Below are 24267 nucleotides of genomic sequence, written 5' to 3' on the forward strand. Positions count from 1 at the left end.
AATATTCATCTAGCAATAAAATAGCGTGTTGCAGATTATGCATGTCTGAGTTTCCTCAAAGAGCAAAGCATATCCATCCAATCTGAGACAACTTGCATATCCACAGCCTGAAAAAAAATGACAGAAATTTAAGGTGCTCTGCAAGGGGAGGGAAGTATGGAGGAAAGCACGAAGGAAAGCAATTCTAGAGGTTACAGCAGCCAAGAGGTGCCTAGAAAAAAAAAAAAAAAAAGGAAAACCTGAGTGCTGCAGAAGAAGTGTGAATCTTCATTTACTCTACAGCTGGGTACCAACACAGAGCGGGTGTTGGTACCCAGAGCAGAGCGGGTGCCTGCTCCTCTGCAGAGCTGCAGGACATTTCCAGGCTGGCTTGTGTGAAGCCATGGAAGAGCATTGGTAGGAACTCACCTGAGCACTTAACCTGCTCAGCTGCTTTTTTAATTCCCCTGGTTTTCCAGACCTGACCTGAAAAGGTTAATAACCGAAAGCTAAACTCTGCAAGGCCCCCCTCAAAAGCCTTTTCCATGGGGCCTCCCACTGCCCCAGCCCTGGCAGGGGAAAACCCTCATTCCCCAATTTCTGCTGCTGCTTCATGCCCAGGAGGAGCTACTCTGCACTCATAGCCATCTGCCACCAAATGTGATATAAAGCCACTTGCCTGTCTATAAAAGAGTTACACCACCTCCATTACACGTGCTGCAGGGCACTGTGGCTTGAGGGAAGAGGAGGAGTAAGGTTTGGTAGAAGAGGCCCGAGGGCTACCAGAAATAGCTCCCCAAGTCCCATTTTTCTGGCACAATTGTGTCAAAGGGCTGAATAGATAAGCCTTTCAAATGTGTGACCTGCTGCTGCTATGACAGAAAATTATTTGCATCATCTCTCAATGTCACTGTAACAGAACATTTCTGCTCCTTTTCAAACATGGTATTGTGTTAGGAGCTCAAATTGTTTTACTTTTTCTTGGTAGCTCAGTAGAACCCTCCTGCGTAACACGGGCCAGCCAGCAGTGCCTGTGCAAAGCAAAATAACCTGCAGGTCAAAATCATTCTTCACAGGGGTAAGATCAGTTTAACACCAACCAACCCAAGTTCATTCCTGCTGGCATTAATGGGACAGTGGCAAATATGTCTAGAGTCCTTACAAAAGAAGTAAAAAACTTTTGCCATCAGAGGGCAATTTTGAAACTTTTTAAGTGAGGACTAGTGAGGATCTCATTAGTGTCACAAATGAGATCTAAACACAGGGACTGCTTGATGCAAAACATTGGCTAATGGGGATCCTGGATTTGGGAGAACAAGTGGAAAATAAAACTGTGTTAATAGAATATGGAATATGATAAATTTGTTCTGGGTTTAATTTTTTCCAAAAATCTCTCATCCAGTACATCCATACCTTCAAAGGAAGAAAACATCCACATAGGGTATCACAAGAGGATTGTTCATGCCAACCACGTTCATGTCAGTGTCAGCCTGAAATAATTTGGTTACCATTAATTCTTGTCTGGATGCAGACAAGATCTAATTAACTACATGCATTATCACAGTTTATATGTTTATATCTACTATGATTGTTAGCTTATGCAGGTATATGAGGTGGTGTTTTGGGTGTATAAAGAATTAATGCAAGGAGGCTTGAATCCTGCTTTGCCTTCAAGAAGCTTTGCTTCAGTCACCATACATTAAGGTAAGGACCAGGATGGTGCTATTTTTTCTCTGTCAAGGCAGAAGATCCCATCTATCCAATAGGCAACAACACTTCTCAGGTCAGGTGATGGCATGAATGGGAGAGGAGTAAGGGGACCCGAAATATCCCAGGGGAGAAAAGAGATGTGCAAAGACATACATATCCCTGAACCAACGTCCCTTCAATAAAATACATGCACTGGACCAGGTCTTCCTTAAATACAAGTTTCCAGCTGAAAGGTATGTAAGCATGCTGAGAGCGTTTTAGCTGGATAAAACAGAGAACAGAGTTAGAATAATCTGTCTGCAGCTGTAAGTTTTCTTTTATTTCTGCACAGCTGTCTCTAAATAAGGAGATCGTACTGCTGATCTTTGGATTCCTGAATAAATTCATTCCTTACTTTATCTTCAAGCCTGTCTGGTGGTAGGAGTGATTTAAGGATAACTGGCAAACCACCATCATTCCATTTCCAAAGAAGTGACTATTCAGTAAAGGGGAGTGTTGGACTGTTCTCCCTGAAAAGATACAAAGCCAGAGGTAGCCAGATGTTTCTCCCTGAGTTGCACGGGACATTTTGAAAGCTGATAATGAGAGCTGAAAAGGAAGTTTTCTTGGGACAGAGTCTGTCTCTGGAAAGATAGGAGGATGCCTCAAGACAGAGTCTCCAAGAAGTTCATGGTGCTAGGGGTGGCTGAATCTGGTGAGCTTCAGGATGTAGGTGAGACTGCTGCAGCTCCACCTTCATGGGTCCAGCCTGCAGCAAGGTTGAGCATGTATTCCCAATAGGCAAATTCGCACACACACAATATGCACGTTGCTGGTCACCTGGATCAGCATGAGGAATCAGTGCCTTTATCAGCACAGCCAGCTCTCACACAAACATGAACAGCACAGCCAGCCTGATCCTCTTCCCCCTCTCTGGGGGATCAGGATTGAAGTCCACTACTGGGACACACATAGAATGTATGGGGTCACTCCAAGACCTGGTCACAGACACTCTGTCCTCTAGTTGGCACTTACCTCCCCATCGCCTCCAGCTGCTTGTGCTTGGACCTGTGAGCCCCAGAGGTTCATGGTTCCCTTCTGGGTGCTGGTACTCACTAATCCTGCTGGTCTGGTCTGAAGCTTGGTAGCCCTTTAGTCACATCACTTAATACATAGAAACCTAACACCGCTCTTTGAGTGGCTAGTAAAAGTAGAGGTTAAGCAGAGCTTCCCATAGGGAGCCATGTTATCTTGGCAAGCCTGGCTGTATGGAGGATTTCTAAACCACTTAAAAATACTTATTTAGTGCAGAGGAATAGCCAGGGCTACAACTCTCCTTGCATGCATAAGACAACATTTCCACAAGTGATCTTGACGGCTTCCATCTTGAAGTGTCCGACTTGAAATGCGTGAAAGGAGCATGATTTCTAGAGGATTCAGGTGCTAATGAAATCCAGTCATCTGAAAGCTTAATCTTCACCCAGAACAGAGTCTATCCCCTTCCCTGAAAGCACAAATGCCATGTTTATCCTCAGCATCTCTGCCTCAGATACTCCTGGAACTAAAATAACCCCAGTTGTCATAATTGAATTAAGCTATCGGTTTGAAATGTCTGAGTGTTGTTTTGAGATTGTGTGGAAAATATGAGCACAGATAATTGTGTAAGCTAGGAATAACAAAACAGCTTGTAGTATAAGACTAGGAAGGCTAATGTTCACTGTGATCCAAGCTGACAAATCCCGATATTATGTCATTAGGTTGTTCCTGTTCTGGACTGCTGAATAACTGAGACTGTAAATGTTTATTTTAAAATGGGCATCCAAGAGCGTGTTCTGGATCATTTGTTACTCCTTAATGTGATTGTGTGTATTCCCTTAATACCTGCTATTGATATTAGCCCAGCCGCTGCTTGATACTCTTTGAGCAAAGCCATTTGTAAGAGCAAGAGTGCAAGAGCTGGACTTACTGTTGGCAACATCTAGATCATGGAGGTGCTAAGAGACTAACCACAGCTAAGGAGGCTTTGGCCCCTTTTATTTATACTCAGGTGGCTCTTTTGTTTACTGACACTATATTTATTGGCACATCACCTAGGCCAAAAAGCTCTCCTGTGAGAAAGAGGAGAGCTGTAAGGGAGCATCATGGCAGCCGCACAACACTCTCCACCTGTGATAAAACCACCAGGTTTATTAATCCCCTGAATCCTGGGTGGGGGGGCTGCAGTGCATGGTTTCCTCTGGGCTTTTCACTTTGCTTTAGCAGCTGAGAAACCTGTGACAGGGCTTTAGCCTTCTGCTCCATCCTCCAGGCCACTTCAGCCCTACTGAGGGGTCTCCCCATCCTCAGCCCCTCCTGGCAACTCCTGCCCAGCCAGGTGGGTGGCACAGAAGGTCTGATGTTTGGAGAGGTGCAGCTGGAGGTGGCCAGAAAGCAGCCACCTGGGGAGAAAGCAGTGCTGTTATGCTTACTGATCCCTTATCGACATACTTTGAATAAAGGACCACAATGCTTGGTGGTTTTATTGACACACATTAAAAAGAACCTCTGCCAAGAGACTGGGAAGTTGTGGCAGCTAATTAGTAGAAAAACCACTAAAAGGCATTTTATCTCAAAAGTAGCAAGGTGTAAAAGCTGTTTTTTGTTTGTCAGGCTGATCATTGGTGCAATGTCAGTTCCAAGGCCAGATCATAAAGTAGGGCTGCTTAAGGTAATCGTTAAAAAGTAAAAATCTCGATTTTCTGACTCTTCTGATGTTATTTTTAGCGTGTGTGTTCCTGTTAAATGTATCTATGTGCTCCTAAACCAAAAGGATGTGAAAGGAAACAAATGTGAGACTTTTGCTTCACATCAGCAGCCTGGCTGATAGGGCTTTCACACCGGGAGCCTGCTCTCTGGGCTCTCTCAAAAATGGAAAAGCAAAGCTTAGTTCAGCCAGAACACAAACCAGACCTTTAAGACTGACTTTGGACCAGGCTCAAACTAAACAAGAGCGTGGCTCACGTTAGCCCAAATCAAACCTCTCTCTCTCCGGAGCTTGCTCACCAGCCCCTGGGATAGTCACAAGGACTGCGATGGGTTTGTGAACTCTGCTGTCTAACCCATGGGCTCAGGGGTCACCCCGTTACCTGGTGCTGCTGCACTGGCTGCTGGTCACCTTCTGCTGCACACAGCAGCATCTGCCCAGCACGGCTCTGGGGAGAGGACATCTAAACCCGGCTCTGAAGCCTCATCCTGCCCCGATATTCCCCTTTTCCCCAGCCCTTTGGGAGTCCCGGCTGCCAGCTGGGTTGTGGGCCATGTTTCTCTGCAGGAGCTCCTGCTGCTCCATTTCAGCTGCCTGCTGGGCCTTCTGGACAAAGGCCCTATGGGCTGTTCTCCTTAGAAACCACAACAAGAAGAAGAATGTAACATTAAAAATAATCCAGGCATTAGATTATGAGCTGCTGTGAGGAAGAGAAACTCAACCAAGCAATAAAAAAAAAACCACAACAAAAACTAAACCCCTACAATATCCCACTTCTCTCTGCCTTAACTATTTTCCTGGATCTTTCCAGGGAAAAAAAGTGTGTTTATCTTTTTCCCCTTCCAGGCTGCTGGGTAGCTTTATGCCATGATCCAGACTCCACTGAAGTCAATGGGAAGTTTTCAAGGTCTCTGAATCAGGCCCCAAATGCAGGGTGGTAAAAACTGTGAGCATCCTGCCTTACACTCAGGGTGAAAACATACGCATCCTGCAAGTGTCACATGGTAGTGTTCTATAAGTGGTCCTCTCCCTTTTCCTGTTTCTCCAGCACCTGAACAGGTCTCTCTGGTTGAACTTCTCATAGAAAGGACACGCCTGGCTCCTTTCTAGCAATCAAGTTGCTATCAGCAATGGAGTTGCACATCACAGGAGTGGTCCTTCTCCTGGTCCTTGACTGCATAATTTCACACAGAGCCCTGTGGCGGTGACTCTGTATGGCGTTTTACCTGGTAGTACTGTAGGTCTCTGGATAACGCACCATCTGCGTCAAGTTGGGTTGAAGAACTCTACATGATTTCTGCGAACAGTCATCAAACCATCCATTTGGCCCAGGCCATCTGTGTTTTAATGTTCAGCCTTTAAATTGCACTCTCTGATATAAAAACAAGCTTAGATAGCGAATTTTCAGTCAGCCTCATAGATGAGACATTGGCTGATGCCACTTCTAGACTTGAGTAGTTACTGATATGAGCTCTTGTACCAAAGCTATTAGAGGCCAGATGAGAATTTTGCCATAAAAATAGTCCCACACGCAGACAGACAGAGGGATAGAGGCTGAGATGACAAGTACTGTTTTAAACCCTCTGATTCATTTGAACTCCTGTGAGTTAGATCAGCTCTGCTTCCCAGACCTTACTTTGCAGATAGCTGAAGTGAGGACTAAAGACTTACCAGTGACTCTATAAGCTCTGTTTGGTATAGTCTGTGCACCCAGATCAGGACAATGTTAGCCAAAGCCTCTCACCAGGCTCTTTCACAAAGGCTCTGAATCTAGTAGCAAAACTCACACACTCCCCTTCTCACTCAGCACCATTTTCTAACAAAAATTAACATCGCATAGCTGTAAGGGAAATGCTGCATCAAGCCACTACTTGTTATAGTAGATTGATTTTTCCAGAAGTGATGCCTCAGGCAAGTTTCAAAATTTAAATTTCTGCTACTGTTTGCATTTCCCCAAAGCTATTTTTTCCATAACTTTATTTTTTTCTAAGCTGTTAACAGCTCCCTGAGAAGTTTGAGGTCTCCACAGCTTCCTCCAGCTTCCCTCCTGCTGACCATGGGGCTCACTGAATACCACAGAGCCACAGACAAGCAGGGCTGAATCCTCTGCCCCTGGGCATGACCAGCTGCAGACTCTGGCAAAATGTTAGTACTTAAACACCTATAGCACCTATGCAATATGCAGGAGCCTTCTTGAAATGTTTCAGCTTGGCTCAACCCTTTAGATCAACCCATCAATAAAAATCTAGTCCTGCTGTGTTCAGTGGAGGGCCCAGAGGGTGCTGGCCAGAGGTGGCTCAGGTAGTGGCACAAGTGTCCTCGGCGGGTTAGGTTAGGCAACGTGAACACTGTGCTATGTGCATTTCTGTAGTGTACCAGAACAATTCAGAATAAAGCTGTTCTAAGGATCTTCTCCCAAACCATGTGGGTGAAGTACATCTGGCCAGCTGTGCCGTAGATGCTCAGAGAGGGTAACCAGTGGCAACACCATAGGTGGAGACATGCAAAGATAAGCAAGAAGAGATTTTTTTTTTTTTTTTGAATGAAAGCTGTTTGTCAAAATTCCTCCTCTTGGTACCAGTGACAATGAAAGCTGCCCATACACGCACACTACAGCACACAGGAAAATGAGAATCTGATCTAGGGTTGGTCCTCAGTCACCTTACATCTTCCCTTCCCTGCTGTCAGAGTCTGGGCTGTTGTGACCTCTGCATCATATGGCAGAAGATTATTGTCTTTTTCTCACTACAGCATTAATGCTGGCCATTTCAGACAAAGCAATTGTGATTTATTTGTGGATGGGTTAACAACCCTTCCATCACTTGGGCAGAGGTGAAAAAAAAAGAAATTTGTAGGCAATGATTTTGCAATCTACTCTCTGGGTACCATGTTTTCCCAACAAGTTGGAAGCATCATAGAGGACCACACTGAGCTAAATATTTAATAATGTGAAATAATTTTGAGTGTCTAAAAAATCTTCAGTATAAAAAGATTTTGTCAGCTTGTAGGTGTACCTAGGTAAGTGAGCTATATGTGGAAATCGTGTCAATCCCTTGGGGAATGATGTTTCTCTATTAGTGCCATGGCACAAAAAGCCTCTTCCTTAAGCAGTGTCCCTGGCTTTGTTTAGGACCACTTTTGTGTATTCAGGGAAAGGCTTTTGGTTTGGATTGTCTGAGGGAGTTAATTTTTGCCAATTATGATTTCACTACTGTACATATTTTCATAGCCTACACAGACTTTGAAGTGGATTATAAAAATATACAGACCTGGGCTTTTTTTTTTTCTTTAATATGCAGTCACTTTTAGGGATCACACACTGTGCAGAGCAGTAAACAAGCAGGTAATGCTGTAGAGCAGTGAAACCGCTGCAGGCTCCCCATTCTGCATTGATTAATTATTGCTACTATTATTATTATTGTTGTTGTTATTGCTACTATTACCAATACTTTTAACAATGGCAATTAATAGAGCAGCTGTTTCAGGTTAGCTTCTGTCAGCATCTCCCTTTTTAGTGAAGCATGGTCTTTGCTGAAATTGCCTCCTGCTGCAAAAGATTATTCTGAACCACTTCTTCCATCACGCTTGCAACAGACACTTTCCAGATACTCTGGCTCACCAGACACTCCTTGCAAATGTCAGATATGTCTTTTGTGAAGAGCTCCTGTTTTTAACAATATATTAATATTTCAAGCAAATACTTGGCAAGTCTTCAGATTTTGCCAGTGGGCCCTAACATCTTTGGAAAAAAAAGGAGATTTATGGGCAGTGCTGGTGGGTGGAGGGGTGGACATCAGGCGTGTAAAAAGCATACCTTGTGGTTTTAGTGACGCATGAATTATAATCACAGATGGTAGTGGGGTGCATTCCAGTCGCTGTGACAAAGATAAAAGGCAAGGCGAAGATTTGTGATACTAATTATTTATGGGAGCCTGATGTTCAACTATGTAATGCTGTTGTGGGTAGATTGTCTTTCAGAAAAGTACCGTGGCATTAGCTGCCCCCAAAAACATCCACTCAGTTATTCTTGCATGAATGAATAGTGACATGGTAGAAGTACTGCAGGTATGACCAGAGTGTAGGGCAGCTGGGAGCTGCTCCCTGTGTGCCCCAGGTAAGTCGTATTTTACTGCAGAACCTCCACAGAGCAGGGATGCATGTGGCTGCTCAAGAAAGATGGTCTCAGCCATCATGCTCCACCCAAAGCAAAACTCCAGTTGCGTACAAGTCCTCTCCTTCCTGCCCTTTCTTTTGGCTTTTCTCTCCTCCCTCTCCCTTCACTCCAGATTACAGCCTGGCCAGTTTCAACACATCATCTGCCTTTTAGGCACCTTTTAGCTCACTGTTATCAGATGACTTAGACAACTATTGCCTTGCCCTGGTCTTGGCTGCTCATTCTTACCCACAAGCAACCTCCCCCCGGCTAGGCTGAAATAAAGTGGCTTTTTTCAAAATTTTGTCTGTTTTGGGTTGGTTTCTTTTTCATCCAGATTGGCTGTTAGATCTGGCATGACAGCAGCATCAAAGCTGTGGGAATAGGGAGAGAAGGTAACTTTATAAGCTGGGTCCTGCAGCAGGGCTGTCATTTGTAGAAAGCTTGCCCTAGCCAGCAACATGATGGGCTGAGGGGATCCCTTCACCCCCTCCTCTCTGCTGACTGAGTGTGAAAGCAGTGTCATCCCTAAGTAAGTCAAATACAGACGGAGTCTCTGGCTTCAGCCTGAGGTCATTTCAGAGTTCCCAGACACAAAAGTGGATTTTTTCATGGTGTAAGTTTAGTTGTGCAACGCAGTCAATTTCCTGTGGTATGAAGTCAAATGCACTTATATACAGAAGGGAGGGTACCAGCTGAGGGCACAGAGATGCTACAGCTCAAATATCTACATCTGAGTGAGCCACCTCAGGCACCACGTACAGCCTGTGGAGCCCAGACTATCATTCAGCTTACCCAAAAGTTTGAGGACATCCACATTTGTTTAAACATCCTCTCTTGTTTAAACATCCTCACTTGTTTAAACAGTGAGCACTGCTAAATCAAAACAAGACAAACCCCCCCAGATATTAGCTGTAAAGACTAGTTCAGAAAAAGGGTTGCTCCAAGTAAACCTCCAGTCGGAAATCAACCTCTGGTGTTGTTCCGAGTTAGCAAAGATTGTCTTCGGAGCTGAATTTGGAGAGGAAGATTGGCAAGAGAGCCCTCCTGCTACCCACAAATGCCTTTTTTCAATTTTTCGCTTTTGCCACTCAGTGCATTTCACACAGCTGTAGCAGCTGCAGCAGCACAGCACCACAGAAACTACTACACCACCTCCTAAAATGAAGATAATCCACGCACAGGTTGGACGGGGCTGACACAGGCTTTCAGAAGAAGGTTTTAGAGCGGAGCCACTTGAAGCCTGCTAGCGGATGGCAGGTTATTTGCATGTCAGAAAATACTCCTGGTGGAAACAAGCAACCATAAACACCAACTGTTTACAAGCCTGCTTTCATGCTCAAAGAAACCTGATGCTCAGCCATGTGGAGGAATCATTTCTTTCCTCTCTGTAGCAGAAAGTTCACTGAAATGGAAAGCAGCTCTTACAGCTGAGTGCTCCAACTGGAATTATTAAGTATTTTTTAATAGCTGGCAAAATGATGTATTCACTTTATCTGTTATCATGTAAATACTTTGTACTAAATGCACTAAACCATCTTTTGCAAGATTAGATTGGATTAGACACATACTGTAAAAATTACTCTTAATGAAAATGTTTAGGTCTGAAAGAAGATTTAAATATTATTTTCTATCACTTTAGGGTCTTTGTATAAAGGAGAATCTGGTCCTTTATGTTTAAGTGGTTTAAAGCCTCCAGTTTAAACTGCATTACTCAGGAACTTCCATGTTGCCATTAATAGCCCACTCTTAATTTGAAGTACAGAGGAAGAATAGTAATCACCCTCCAAATTTCCAGATGTTTGCTAATTCAAACCTATCTCACTTTCCTATATTAAAAGATGTGATTTACACACTAAGTTAACAGACTCTTAAAATAAGACACTAACAGCAGAGGTTATAAAGCATATAGTTTACCTGAGCTGCCTTGAGGAGTCCTTCTATATCACACGCTTGCCTGGGCTGAGCCTTTAAGGCTGAGTTAATCAGGATTTAACAGGAAAACACTGCCACAAGCTTACCAGACCGGCAGGCATGGATCCCTGTAAGGACGCCCTCCTTCTCTGTCTGCGTCACTGCTGTCTCTGGGGACAGTGGTGGCCTCCTTTCCCACACAGGGCTCAACCAGCCCCAGCCTGGTGCCCTGTGGCTCCCCTGTAGTTTCTCCTTCTGCAAGGCTGGTCAAGGCCCTGCCTTTGGGGAGGACAGCTCTCAAAGCCAGGTCTGGATGGAAGTCAAGTGCATCGCCTGTGGGAATCCTGGTGGGGCTGCTCTGGGTGCTGTCCTCTTCTTCAGCTTGTCTCCCTCAAGCTGGAGCTGGATTTTGTGTTATGCAGCCATGTGCAATGGGGCTTTGGTAAATGGCAATGTAGCTATCAGATGGGCAGACTGTACCAGGGACATTGCCTACAGAGGTATATTGGTCTCATGGATCTTCCTTCTCCTCCACCCTCTCTCCAAGATTATACCTGCGCCTTCCCCCTGTTGCTGTGGGAAAGACGGCCTGGAGGGGTGAAGGAGGTGGGAAGAAACAGCTTGCAGGACAAGGGGCCCACTATATTCTCAGTACCTGGGCCCATGCCCGCCTCTCTGGGACCAGCTCCCAACCCCAGCTTTTGAGCTCCACACCTCCAGGAAGGCACCTAAACCTCTGCTCAGTTCTGAGATCTGCACGTGCTCATGCAATGTCTCAGGGAGGATGGACATTAGCACACATTTAAATATTTTCCTGTCCCAGGGATCTTAAGCACATGCTCAGAGTTCAAGGATCAGTTCCAGGGAAATCGGTTTTGTAATCTGGAAAATGCTTCCCAGAATAACTCGGACAATTGCTCTCCCTGAGTTATCAATACTCAGTCTCACATGGACTCTCAGGTGCAAGTTTGGGGAGGTATGAAAGATGCAACTGGGGGGAACCACTGAGATGTTCATGCTTGGTTGCAGCCCTTTTCTTTCCAGAGCAGAAGGAGGTGTCTCTCCCCAACAAGGTGAGTCTCCCGGCAGGAGCTCTTCAGCCCAGCTTGGGAGGGCATGATCCTGCCACCCCCTCACCCATGGGCACACATCACGGTTAAAGGTGATTTAACAACCATCAGGCTTCTGCCAGGGGTTTTAGCCTTTTACTGGGCAACCTTGGCACCCTTCAGTGCATTTTATTTTGAAAAAAGTTAAACTCCTTTCACCTATATGGTTAGGTGATTTTTAAAATATGTTTTTACATTATCTGAATGGTCAGTTAATACTGTACAAGATTTCATATTCTGCAAAAAAAGTCTGCATTTTTCACCAGCCATTAGCCCTGCAACTAGTAGCTCCCCAGAGCTGTGAGACCATTTTATAAGCACACAACAAGGTGTCAAGCCTGGCACCCCTCTCCTCTGTAACCCTGCTAAGGCATGGCAGAGTGCAGGCAGGGAGGTTTGGAGCTGGTTTTGGAATGTTTTCAGCCCTTTTTGATTCAGAGACATGGTGTCCATACCATCAGTTCAAAACAGTGATCCAAAAAAACCCCAAAGCCTCTGCTCATGGACTGCCTTACATACCTCTCTTTGATCTATTAATTTGCTATGCATCTTATAGCTCTGCTCCTGCCTGGAAAGGCCCCTCCTTTCCCAAAGCTTAAGTCTGGGCATTAGGATCAGCCACATACTGCTGGTGACTGAGTCCCCACCCTTACAAATCTCTCTCCTGTACGAGAGCTAACCTTCTGCTCAAGGTTCTCCCCTGATGGAGAAGCTCATTTTGGTTCCATCACCTTAAGTCTTCTGTTAAAGGGTGGCACAAGAGAGCAGAAAACCTAAGCTGTGTGAGCTGAGTACGGGTCACAATGGTCACAAATGTGATGGGAAAGTGCCTATTTCAAAAATAGGAGCAGAGCATGTCTAGTAGCCTATAAATAAACAACTTTGAGGCCCAGGCTTTCAGCCACATGTATGTGTCACAGAAATGCCTGTTACAGCTCTTCAGCACTTAAAGCTGAACTTATAGCTACAGGCACATGATGGGGAGCGAGAGTGTGAGGAGACTTGAGATGTATAACAGGTCACATATGGCATTCGTAAATTCTGATAGTGCAACTTCACCCCCACAGACAAACAAAAGAGTTTGTAGAAGCTATCTGTGATCCCGGTCTAACCTGTCAGGCTAAATCTGTCTTATTTTGGGCCAACAGGCACTGCCTCTTAAGGTGGCAGCTGTAACCTAGTCTGTCTACACTAACCTGGCATACTCTCTAGCTGCCTCAGTTGCCCCGGCCTTCTGCATCCAGAGATGTAACCTTGAGCACTTCCAGTCACCATGTGCCAGAGAGATCAAGTACTTTCCATGACTATCAAATAAAAAAAAAGGGATGCGCTAAATTGCCATTAAAATATGCAGTGAAGGTGTGGTTGTGGCATTTGTCACCTGAGTCTGTCTCATGTGAAGATGAGCAGTCTAGGTACAAGGTAGCCTGAAGGTTAGACGGACTATCAATGGCTAATTTCTCCAGGGATGCACTCTAGATGAAGCTGTACTCCACATCACAGTCTCCCTTGACTGTGTGTAGGAAGCTGGCTGGATTAAACAAGTACAGGTATGCAGGCTCACATAAGCATCACATCCTGCCCTTGTGTGAGGACATACTGCTAGGGCTTGCTGCCTCTAAGGCTTGTACATCTCATTTGTGCAAGCCTAGACACCCCTATTTGGTATATCTTGACTTCCCAAAAAGGAAAGCTTTGAGGAGGTTTTGCTGAGGTAGTTCATTTGCCTTTTTCCAGTCTCATAAATCCGTTCACATTCATCTCCCTTCACAAAGCAACATTCCCAGGTGGCAAATCTAGCTGATCACTTCAGTCTGGTGTGTATTTCCACATATATCTCTCCCCGTGGCCATGCCACTGTCAGCAAAACCCACTCTGTCCCTCCTCCTGCCTGAGCCCCCAGAACGCTCACACACACACCCCTTCCGCAACACAGAGCACAGCTGCCTCAGATGGGCTGATACAGCTCTGCCTGAGCCCGTACCGAGAGAACTGAGCCACCTAAAAATACTCTTTTTCAAAAAAAAACCAAACCCAAACCAACAAGTTCCCCTGCTTGGTTCGGCAGCAAACCTAGCAGCACAAGTAAAGTGGGAACGTGGCATTGGATACTACTGGTGAAGGTGGGGAGGTTGGCAGAGGATCTGGAGTGGCCACAGAATGAAAATCTGCCCTCACCGTGGGAAGCTGCCATGGTCAGAAAGTTTCAGGCTAAGCCTCTGCGTTTGCAACCATCCACTTCCAAGGGATGGGAAGGAAAACCAGTATGACAGGTTAACAGAAGTGGCCAGAGAATTTTCAGCATGATTCATCTCTGTGGGCTTTTTCCCCGAGAAAGACTTTCTTGTCTCATGTATCTCCAACCCCACACAGAGCCCGCAACTTACACCTCAGATCAGCATTGTCTGGTGTGGGAAAGTGGCCAAACGACTGAAATAAACAGGAGAGCTCAACAGAAGCCTCCTGTTGCATTTGGGTTGTAACATGATCCTTATCTCACGTTTTTTCTCTTGATAAGAGGGCATGCAATCGGCCTGGGAGACATAAGTAACAAGAAGAATTTAGTTTCATGATTAAGGGGAACAAAGAATTGGGAATAATCTGTGCATGGGGAGCAATACTATTTTGAGCACAGTTTGGGAGAGCGCTTGTTCAGCTGAGAGATAAGTCAGTCGATGAACAAGCTTTCAGATGAAGGTCTGATTTGTTCTTCAGAAGAGAATCAGGTGTGGAAACCCCAGAAAAGAATACAACAGTCTTTCCTCTAAAGTCTTTCCCTCATAACTTTAACCAAGGCACATAACAGGAGACCTTTTTTAAATGAATGCAAACAACAGGATTACTACAGAGGGATGGTTTTTCCCAGCTTGAAAAGTGGAGCAGGCTGGCATTTAACTGTGTGGTGAGATTTTAAGTGTTCCTTTTCATGTTGTGTTTGCACAGCACCCAGCACAACTGAGCCATTGACCTGGCCAGCTCCTGAGTGCTGCGGTAATTAAAAATATTTGTTTAAAAATGAATGTGGCTATTGCTTTTAAGAGGATTCCAGTTAGCATAGATTGTTTCAGCATAGTCTCATGTGCTGTGGAAAAGCTCCTGAAATAATTTATTTTTTTTATGCTGAAGGATAATTGCAGGACTTATTAATGAAAATGAATCCTTGTTGAAAAATTTCCCTACTAGCCAGTTAAAGAATGTTAATGCTCCTTATTTACACCTTCAATACCTCATGCTTTCATACATCAGCAAATGTAGAGGGCTACTATTAAACTGTGAAATGGTTTTGCGCAGAGCAGGATCTGCCATTCAGGACCTCTGGTGTCAGGAGATCACTATCTCCTTTCACATCATGACCAGTTCAGTCCAGGGAAGTGCATCACTTTGGGCATAACCTATTCTTCTGGTTACCATCATGGTCTGAACAGCTGGCTATTACTAATTCTAATGGAATTTCCAGATTTTCTCTTTGGAAGACTTGAAGTCTTCCAAATTCTCTTCCAAATATTCTTTGGAAGATTTGAAGTCTTCCAAAGGGTCAAGAAGTCAAGACCTCTGGTTGCTAAACATGAAACAAATGAAGAACAAGTCCAGAATGGTGAATCTCCTCATGAAGTGCCTGCCATCCCATGTGAAAGAGCAGGAGAATAAAGTGGTACCTTTTCACTAACTTCATCCCGGAGATAGGCTCTGCCATGCTATATCCCATACCTTATGGCAGATCCCCCAGCATGACAGCATTGGCCCCTGAAATGCCTTCCTGCCTGCTGCTGCTGCTGACCTCAGGGCTGCTCGTGCAGAGACAGATTTTGCTGTCCCTCCCCAGGAGCCGTTTCTGAGAACACTCTCTGCTGCCTATCAGCCCCTCTTCAGAGGTGATGAGTTGCTGCTGATAGTCCTCTTCAAGCAAGCCAAACAAACCAGGAGGAGCCGAGTTAGGCTTTGACATTGATTAAGGTGTGTCGTGGCTATCCACCATCATGTGTCTGTCATTAGCTATTAATTAAGCTAAGTAAAAGATAAACATTGGCCATTTAAATTCAGAGCCATCCCCAGGCATTAAGAGTTTGCTTTTAATGTATATCCATACCCTAGCATCTACAGAAAGCATGTTAAGTAGCTCTTAATTTCTCTAGCTATTTGCTCTTAATTTTAGAGAATGTCATCTTGCTTCTGGCATGGCTGAAATTTTATGCCATATCCAATTTTTAGTAACCTGCCTACTGTCAGTCTACACCAATGATGGCAACTAAAGCTTTCTGGGAGTCATTTGGGAGTTTGAAAAGGATTTCCAGGAAAACCTTTGGTAGGATGATACAGTGCATTATTTGGGTCCGTGCTGGCTGATCTTCTTTTCTGAAGCCAAATGCGTATTTAGGCTGGTATGGGGCTTTCCCCTCAGCTGTTGCTACTCACCCCTTCTGCAGCACCTCTGATGGCTCACAGTGCTCCCTAGGATGTGGGAACCTTTTGGGAACAGGCTGGACATGTGTATATGCTCATATGAACACCTCCCAACCCAGTTGCTTGTTACTTTCATCCTCACCCTTTGTCTCCAGTCCCTGAGTGCAGGCGTGCCCATGGCAGCAGACACTGAGACAGGACATGTGGGTGGCAGAGCTGGCACTGTGTGGATTTGCTTACCAGCCTGGGTCTCACTCAGACCTCTGCTAATGTGCCAGTGTCTCTGCCCATCCATCCCATGAGTTCAAAAGTGGTTGAGTCATTTTTGCAGGTGAGCCATCACCACATGATCCATCTGCTTGAGGCCAACCATGGAGAAGTAACCCTAGTCGGTCCCTAGTGGAAAGCCTGGCTTTCTCTGGATTTCTGTTGCTGTGTCAATGAGGTTCTTTCTGGTACCACTGACCATTGCTCTAACGTCTAAAAGTCAAGCATCTCTTTCCAGGCCATGCTGTTGCTCTTCATTGAGACATCAGCATCAAAGGCAGGCGGGGAGGAGAGGGATCTTGACCCCAGAAGCAGGAACATCTCCTGTTATCTGCTGTTCAGAGAGCAGTCTCAGCAAGTGTTAGTTGAGTTTAGTGTTTATTTTTGATATAGGCATTCTTAGAAAATTCCAAATCTGCAAAATTTGCAGAAAGCATTCTGTGGAAAGGGAATAGCTGCTGATTCAAAATGACAGGGTGCATTCAAATAAAAGCTGCATTTCTCAGGAGCCAGCAGAGGATAATGCCGACTCCTTAAACCTGACTAAACCAAAAGAGGATGCAATAAGATCTATGTTTAACTGTATATAGTCACAAAATACATCCTAGTAATCCTCAAAGGAAAATGTCATCTGTGCCTTCCTTACTCTCTATTCTCATGTCCTTTCTGTACTAATTACTAAATGTTCCCGGAAGTCTGAATAGGATATTAAAGAATACTTTTATTTTTTAGAGACACCATTCTTTCTATTTCTTTGCAATCCCCATGCCTTATCTAACCATACACAGTCAGTTATTTAATATATTTAGCCAAAATAGTATTTGAGCAAAGAAAATGTTTTTAACATTGAACTAAATGGACACCTTCATTTCTATTATCATGGTGGATTCAAGACATCCGATTTTTTAAGATACTAGGTTTTGAAACTTCTGTGCTCTGAAGATCGTTGAGTCCAGGATATGAAACAAGTGGATCTATAACTTTCATTTCAAAGGGATTTAGCATAACAATGTTCAGAGTTGAGTTTTCTCAGACTGTGCCTTCTCACCTCAAAGATAAAGAGGTCTTTTGTATCTTTGCACACTGTGAAAGAAATTCAAACTGCAACCTAAACTAGCATTATGTCTTTATGGATCTCCCATAAGACTCAGAAGATAAAACAGTGCTCGCTCAACTCTAGCAAAGGCTCAGCAACAGCCATGACTCTAGCAGAGTTTATCTCAGAAGATAAAACGCTCAACTCTAGCAAAGGCTCAGCAACAGCCATGAACCATTCCACTGCACAAGTTCTGCATTAGAAGTGAAGGAGTGAACTTTCAGCTTTGAGGGAATATCACTGCTAAGGCTCATGCATCTCCTCTGCCACTTAGCTAATAGTGCCTTGGAAAGCAACACAGCTGGAAGGAGTTTACAAATCAAAAGTAGCTTTTGCTGTTTTGCTTGATAAATAAATACACAAGGCTTTGATTTAGTGTATCTGTGACTGCCTCGATGTATGGTATCTAACCGTCATTCGTCTTCCTAGCTTTGCCTAGACACTCCCTCTTAAACAATTCCTTTTTAGAGTGCCTTGCTTTGTGCCAGGCGCTTTGTTTGCCATGCGCCTGAGCAGATGGAAATATGCATGCCTCTAACAAACGTGACCTTGTTAAGCTGCTCGTCCTTCATGTCTGAGCGAGAGAGAGATGTAAAACGTTACACCCACTACCTTCCAGAGGGCGAAGGGACTGAAACAGCATGTGTCTGCCGTGCTGCGAGGTGTCTCCTGGTAACGTTGCCTTGATATGATCAGCATTGCTGCTACTGCTTTTCAGCATCTTGGAGCTGTTATAAAGCGTATGCTCGCCCGCTCACGCGTGCGCCAACGCTTGCTCTCTCTTCACCTCCTGGAAATCACACCTGGGGTCTAAACACGGTGCACTGGGAAGCAGCCGTGGCTGAGTGCGTGGTATCAGTAGCTGTCCTTTTGGTGGTCATTAAAAACGCAATTTGAGAGATAAGCACAAAAATAGAAAGGTAATATGTGAATGGAAAAAGAGGGTAAATGGAGGTTTGTAAGTAGTTTTAATCTGTGACTTGATTCTAAAAGAAAGTTCTAAAGAATGACTTCAATGTACTTTGCCCACACCATGTTTTGCTGCAGCATAAGTGGGATTTATACAAGATAGTTGTAAGTCTAAAGTCTGTGGACATGATCAAAGAAGTGAAACATGAACCTCCAGAGGACAATTCATCTGACCTCCTTTAGATGCTTAATTGTCCTCTAGCCTATTCGTTCCTAGAAAAAGAGGCTATATTAGTCTCAGCCCTTGAGGGCTGCAGGCAGTTGCCCACAGTGAGCTGTCTAGTGCCACTGGACATAGCTTAGGGTCTCTGAGACATCTGTATGGGGTAGGAGAGAGGAGACAGGAGTTGGAGGTAACCCGTGCTGTTGTGGCTGCCTGGGGTACTCCAGGGCATGTCACATTGCATGAGCCACCTCTGTGTAGGCAGCTAAATGAACCCCCTAACTTGCAGGTCCTTGTATCAGGGCTGGTGAATCTTCCCACAAATACCCTAAATAACCAGAGTCAGCTCATTGCCTTAATAAGAATAAAAACTGTTGCTGTTATAACTCCACGAACTTCAGGCAGCCAAGCCCAACCCCTGCTCCTCTGCCAAAATTCACTATAGGGCCAAATGTGAGGGCCAAGGACTGTTCCCAGCATGAATCACAGCTGAGGGCAATGTTTCAGTGCCTTACAAGTTCCCTTCCCATCTTAAGCATCTCTTTAGTGGAAGAGTGTTGCAAAGCAGAGACGTGAAGCTGGGGAATGTCAGCAGTGAGCAGTGCCAGAAAGGGGCTGCAATTCCCTCCCATCCATCCTAAGCCTTCTCTTTTCTCCTCCACACCTCTGTATAACTTCCAAACTCCCTTTGCCTACTCCTGGCACTTCTTTCCAAGTTCTGTAGCTGCTGTATACAAGGGAAAGAAGTATATGCAATTAGAATATACTCAGATACCATTAGGGATAAATAGGAATTTTTGTCTCTATATTCACATAGGATGCAGCTGGCACTACAGTGATCTGAAATGAAATAAATCTAGACTCTTTCACCACGGTTAAGACTGGTGAGCCCTGCTAATGGGCAGCAGAGTATCTTGGCTTTAATCCTCCACTCTTGGTCATCGGTGGCAGGATCCCACCGATGCAGTGGGATAAGGATTGACCTACCAAAAACTTCATGTCTGTTTTCCAGACTGGGCAGTTTGGGTGACTGATAGCAGCTCTGAAGAAGTATTACCTCACTGAGCAGTTGTTAGCAATAGGCAAGCAAGACTGGAAAGACAGCCAGCCTAAAAATCAGAAACAAGTTAGCACTTGGGACAACTTAAAAGCAGCTACCGATACCCTGTATCTCTCTTTTGTTTGGGGTGGCAAGGAGGTTGCCAGCTAAAAGCGTGTTCTCTCCTTTTAGGGTGTAAGTCCCTGCAGTTGGCAAATTGTTTTCGTGTTTGGTAAACCGGCCAACTTGTGACCTATTAGTTGCTGACAAGTGAAGAGGGTACTCTTCTATCCTTGGGACAATAATCAAAAAATAATAGGCCAGATTCTCAAATCTGATCTGGCACTTCTGTGGTGAAAAGGAGCTGGCAAACATCCAGCTGCAAATGGCCAGGCAAAAATTCCTCTCTCGGTCACCCCACCTCACAGGGATAGCAAAAATTGAGAAGAAGCAGATGGTGATCTGCCCCATGTGGGCCTAAGCTTAACCATGGTCCCTGCAGCAGTGTAAGTGAGGTGTCTTAACCCACAGCTGGGCTAGGGGCTATAACCAAGCTGGCCTCATCCTGGCAGCCCTCGTTTTCTGGATCAACCTAAAGCAGGCTATAGGTTAATCAAATTCCTCTGGTTACAGCTTTCTGCCAAGCAGCATTTCTTGGGGCAATTTGTGGAGGCATGAGTGCTGTGCCTGAGGAGGGGTGAAGAGCGGTTATCAGCACCTTCTAAGCTACATTTCAGCAGGCATGGAAAAGAAAGGGAAAGGGTTTTTGGAACTCTTTTCCCATTGCTTGTCACCAGCAAGAAAACTGTGAACTGCTGCTTTTCCTTCCTTCCTGCTTGGAAATGCTCCTCTGCTCCTGAAAGGGGCACAAGGTTTCCATCCTTCTCCTTCCATTCCTCTCCCTGTAGGTGATGGAGAAAAGGCAGCCCCGGAGCAGGAGGTGTCTCCAGGCTTTCTTGGCACTCCAGAGAGGAAAGAAATATCTTTCCTGGCAAGGAGAATGTTGGCAGCATTAATAATTGTCAATGCCAAGTGTTACAAAAAGAAAAACAATGAGGCAGATTTCAACAAACTAGAGATTTAAAACAGTGTCTCTGGCTTGTGTTAATGGCCTCCTGGTACCTGATCTTATGGTATAAGGAAAGGTTGGATATGCGTAGGAAGGGAAGGATTAAATGTTACCTTTACAGGATTTATTTATCTATCACAAAGTCTGAAGTTATCGTTTTAAAAAAATGAAATCTGAGATTTTTACTTAGTCTTGTGTCTTCAGGATTTGGAGCTTGAATAAAAAAATCAATTACTGTTTAACCATGAACGAAATAATAAATTGGCCTCACCATCAAAGTGCAACATGTGCTGGTCTTTTCTTAAAGACATCAGAGTTTCTGACGAAAACACCATACAATAATCCTCTATCACAACTAAGAACTAGGAGAAGCATACAGTCTTGCAGCAGAAATTTTCTCAGTTTCAGCAAGACTTTTGTTTCCTTTGGCCAGATACTGGGAATCACAGATGATTCCTACAGGACTGATATCCTCTACTTATTGATTAGGTTAATCCAAAATTTTCCTTCAAAATTATTTTGGTGGAAACCAATGTAACTTTTTTTTTTTTTTTAATTAAACTCTTTCTGAAATGAATGTTACCTTTATTGAGAAAACAATTTAAATTAATTGAAACCTTGAGCTTAGGGCCTTATGAAAGCTGTTGTTCAGTGATTCTCCTCCCTTAGCTCAATTCCTGCTCTGCCTCACTGCTTCCCTGGGGAATGTGACTCCTCAGCAGTGGAGTTGCAAGGTTTGCTACAGGTACCGCTTGCCCAGTGAGCCTGTGTCTGTGGAAAGGACATGGATGTGAGAGAGCTAATAAACAACTCTCAACAGTCATTGCAGAGGCATTTATAAAATACATTTGTTCTTGTTGCCTTTTTTTTTTTTTTTGTAATGAAAAATTATAACCTAGAGGTTTCTGTTCTTTTTTCAGAAAATCAAGTTCTCTTGCAAAGCGAGGGGGAAGCATCCATTTTCTACTCAGCTGGTATAAACTATTTTTGCACCTGTGCCATTTGGCACTAGATGCAGTTATTATTTATCTGTATTGCCATAGTGCCTAGGAGCCCTGACAGAGACCAGAAACTCATACAAACCAGAGCAACATTTCTTTCGTGAAGTTGAAGTAACAGATTCTTAGCTGACAAATAACAAATCCTTACATTTGTTTGACAAAACCCTGAGTACCTTTCAGACAATGATGAAAATTTAAAATACAGACAAATTAAAATAGGGATGTGTTGAGGTTTCTTATCTATAAGATAAGAAATCTGAAAAAATGCCAGCATATGTGCAACACATAACACCAAATAGATACAACTAGAAACACGGACTTCTTAGCAATTAAAATAAAAAGGTCCTACTGCTCTATACAAAAACAAAATTAAAAAGTTTATGAGTTTTTGTTAGATTCAGCATTATCAAATAATGCATAAGCTCAAACCAAAACCTCTCCTTTATTTGAGTCGTTCAGTGTGGATTCTCTGATGTCTAATGAGACCACCTCAACCCTACATGTTTGTAGGGTTTTGTTTCTCTAGCTAGCTGCTTATTTTTTTGACTCTTGTAGAAAAAGAATAATATATATTTGAGAACACTACCCTTCTAACAATGTATATGGGAATTATCAAGGGACTTCAATAGTTGTTGAGTGACAGTTGTTGGACAGAAAGACAGCAGCAATGTACCTAACAAGCTGCTCTCCCTTAAAAGTCTTTCAGAGTTTTGCAGAGTCCAGCAGCCTGAAAACTTTACCTGTCAGGCTCCTCTCTATCCATTCAAATAGGAAATAAAATTTGGAATGTAAGTTCCAAATTTTGCATTTGTGTTGGCATTCCAAAACTTTCCCCAGAACCAGCTTTAGTGTTTTAAAGAAAGTGCCATGTGGGAGGGGAGAAATAGTGCTGAGCAAGAGCAGGAACAGCAGAGGAAGGCTGTCTGCCAGGTTTTGCCTTCTCATCCTGAAATTCAGTTCTGAGGGAGTCGTGAGTCACTTTCATGGATATAAAAGTAGAAAATTTTTACTAACCCAAGGGCTTTAATTTCCAGTTCTCTGCTGGCTGCTCAACTCTAGCTTTCCTTGCCTGCTTCTCTATCCCATCCTTGGATTTTCTCAGCTTTCATCCACCTGGTAATTTTTTGCTTTATCTCCACAGCCTTGCTAGTTCTGTCACTCAGATGCTGCAGGCAAACCAAGCGCACTGATGCCTGGAGCAGAAAAGGCAGGATGGGTAGGTCAGATCATAGCCCTGCAAAGTTCATGCTTGTGCCATGGCTGACCTGCTAAATTGGCTGGGAGTTTCTCCCCTCTGGGTGCCCCAGCTAGTCCCAGCCACCCCAGAGAAGAAGCTGTGATCTCTCAGACAGTGCTGGGGAGAGAGGTGAGGAGAAGAAGGAGGGGAGTCTTCAGGCAGAAGAGAAAATGAGGCTGGAGATTTGCCTGTCTCTGGGATTAACGGTCTTCACTGGCAAATGTTCAGACAAGCCTGGGGAGGAATCCTATCTCTCATTCAAGTGTAGAGAGAGAGAGAGGAGACATAATTACTTTGATATGGTTGATTCTTGTCCTTGACTAAGGAATAGTCAATAGCTCCTAGAGCAGATACAGATGGGTTAGGCAGCAGCGTGGTTTTTCCCCAACACAGCGTGGTGTTTTCCCAACGCAGTGGTGTTGGTCAAAAACACATCAGCCATCAACAGATTCCAATTCTCTTCCCTGATTAGACTGTGGCCAGGGAGAAAGAGACTCCTACCCCGAAATTCAGCTTTCTTTTACCAGTGCAGAAAACACTAGTTCCCAGCCTGTTTGACTTCAGAAAAAGAAGGGCTTGACCCTTGCTCATTGCCCTTTCAGATAATAGTGTAAAGGCCTCCTCTGGTTTGGATAACTATTAAAAATAAATAAATTAAAAGGTCACATGTATTGGGATTTATGGTAAAACTTAGATCGCTGTGTAGATCTTCACTGTGTCATGGGAGAGAATGAGGAAGCTGCTTTTGGCCTTTTCTCTTTAAATTCATATGGAGGATATGTAGGGATTTTTCTTCATCTACAGAACTGATTTAAATTAGTACATTGGGAAAAAAACAATTCTATATAAAGACGGTTTTGCTGAACTACTGGATCATATGATTTGTTTTCTTTCAGGTTACAAAGCATGGTAACTGAGCCTTTTTATTTCTTACAGTTCACTAACTTTTCTTTTCCTTCTTGCTTCTTCCACAAAGTTTGCATAACAATCAGTCATCTGCACCACCTCAGCTAATTATATGACGATGCCATAAGGCTTTTGATGAGGGATAAAAAGTATGATTAGGACTTTCTGCTTAGCTATTTCTGATGCTCATTTTTATATCTTCACTAACAAATTAGAAGGAATACACGCAAGGGTCAACATACAGTCCAGAAGTAAAGTCACATTTAAGATTTTCAAATGGTCCATAGGACTGAATTTTAGCCAGCAATTCCACTTAAGAAATGGTAGGTGATTGCAGATTAACCTAAGTGGAGGTCATAAAAATTTCTCCCATACCATGGTTGCTCATTAGTCGTTGTGAAATAAAGAGTTTGATCCACCCACAGCACTACCTCAGGTTATCACCTGGGACAGGTACCCAGTAAATAAGGCTTCTGTACTACTAATATAAATGATGCAAACTACAGCTGCTTTGGAGAAGAGTGTTATGAAA

The sequence above is a fragment of the Calidris pugnax genome, unplaced genomic scaffold, assembly GCF_001431845.1.
Source record: "Calidris pugnax isolate Ruff unplaced genomic scaffold, ASM143184v1 scaffold277, whole genome shotgun sequence".
Lineage (NCBI taxonomy): Eukaryota > Metazoa > Chordata > Aves > Charadriiformes > Scolopacidae > Calidris > Calidris pugnax.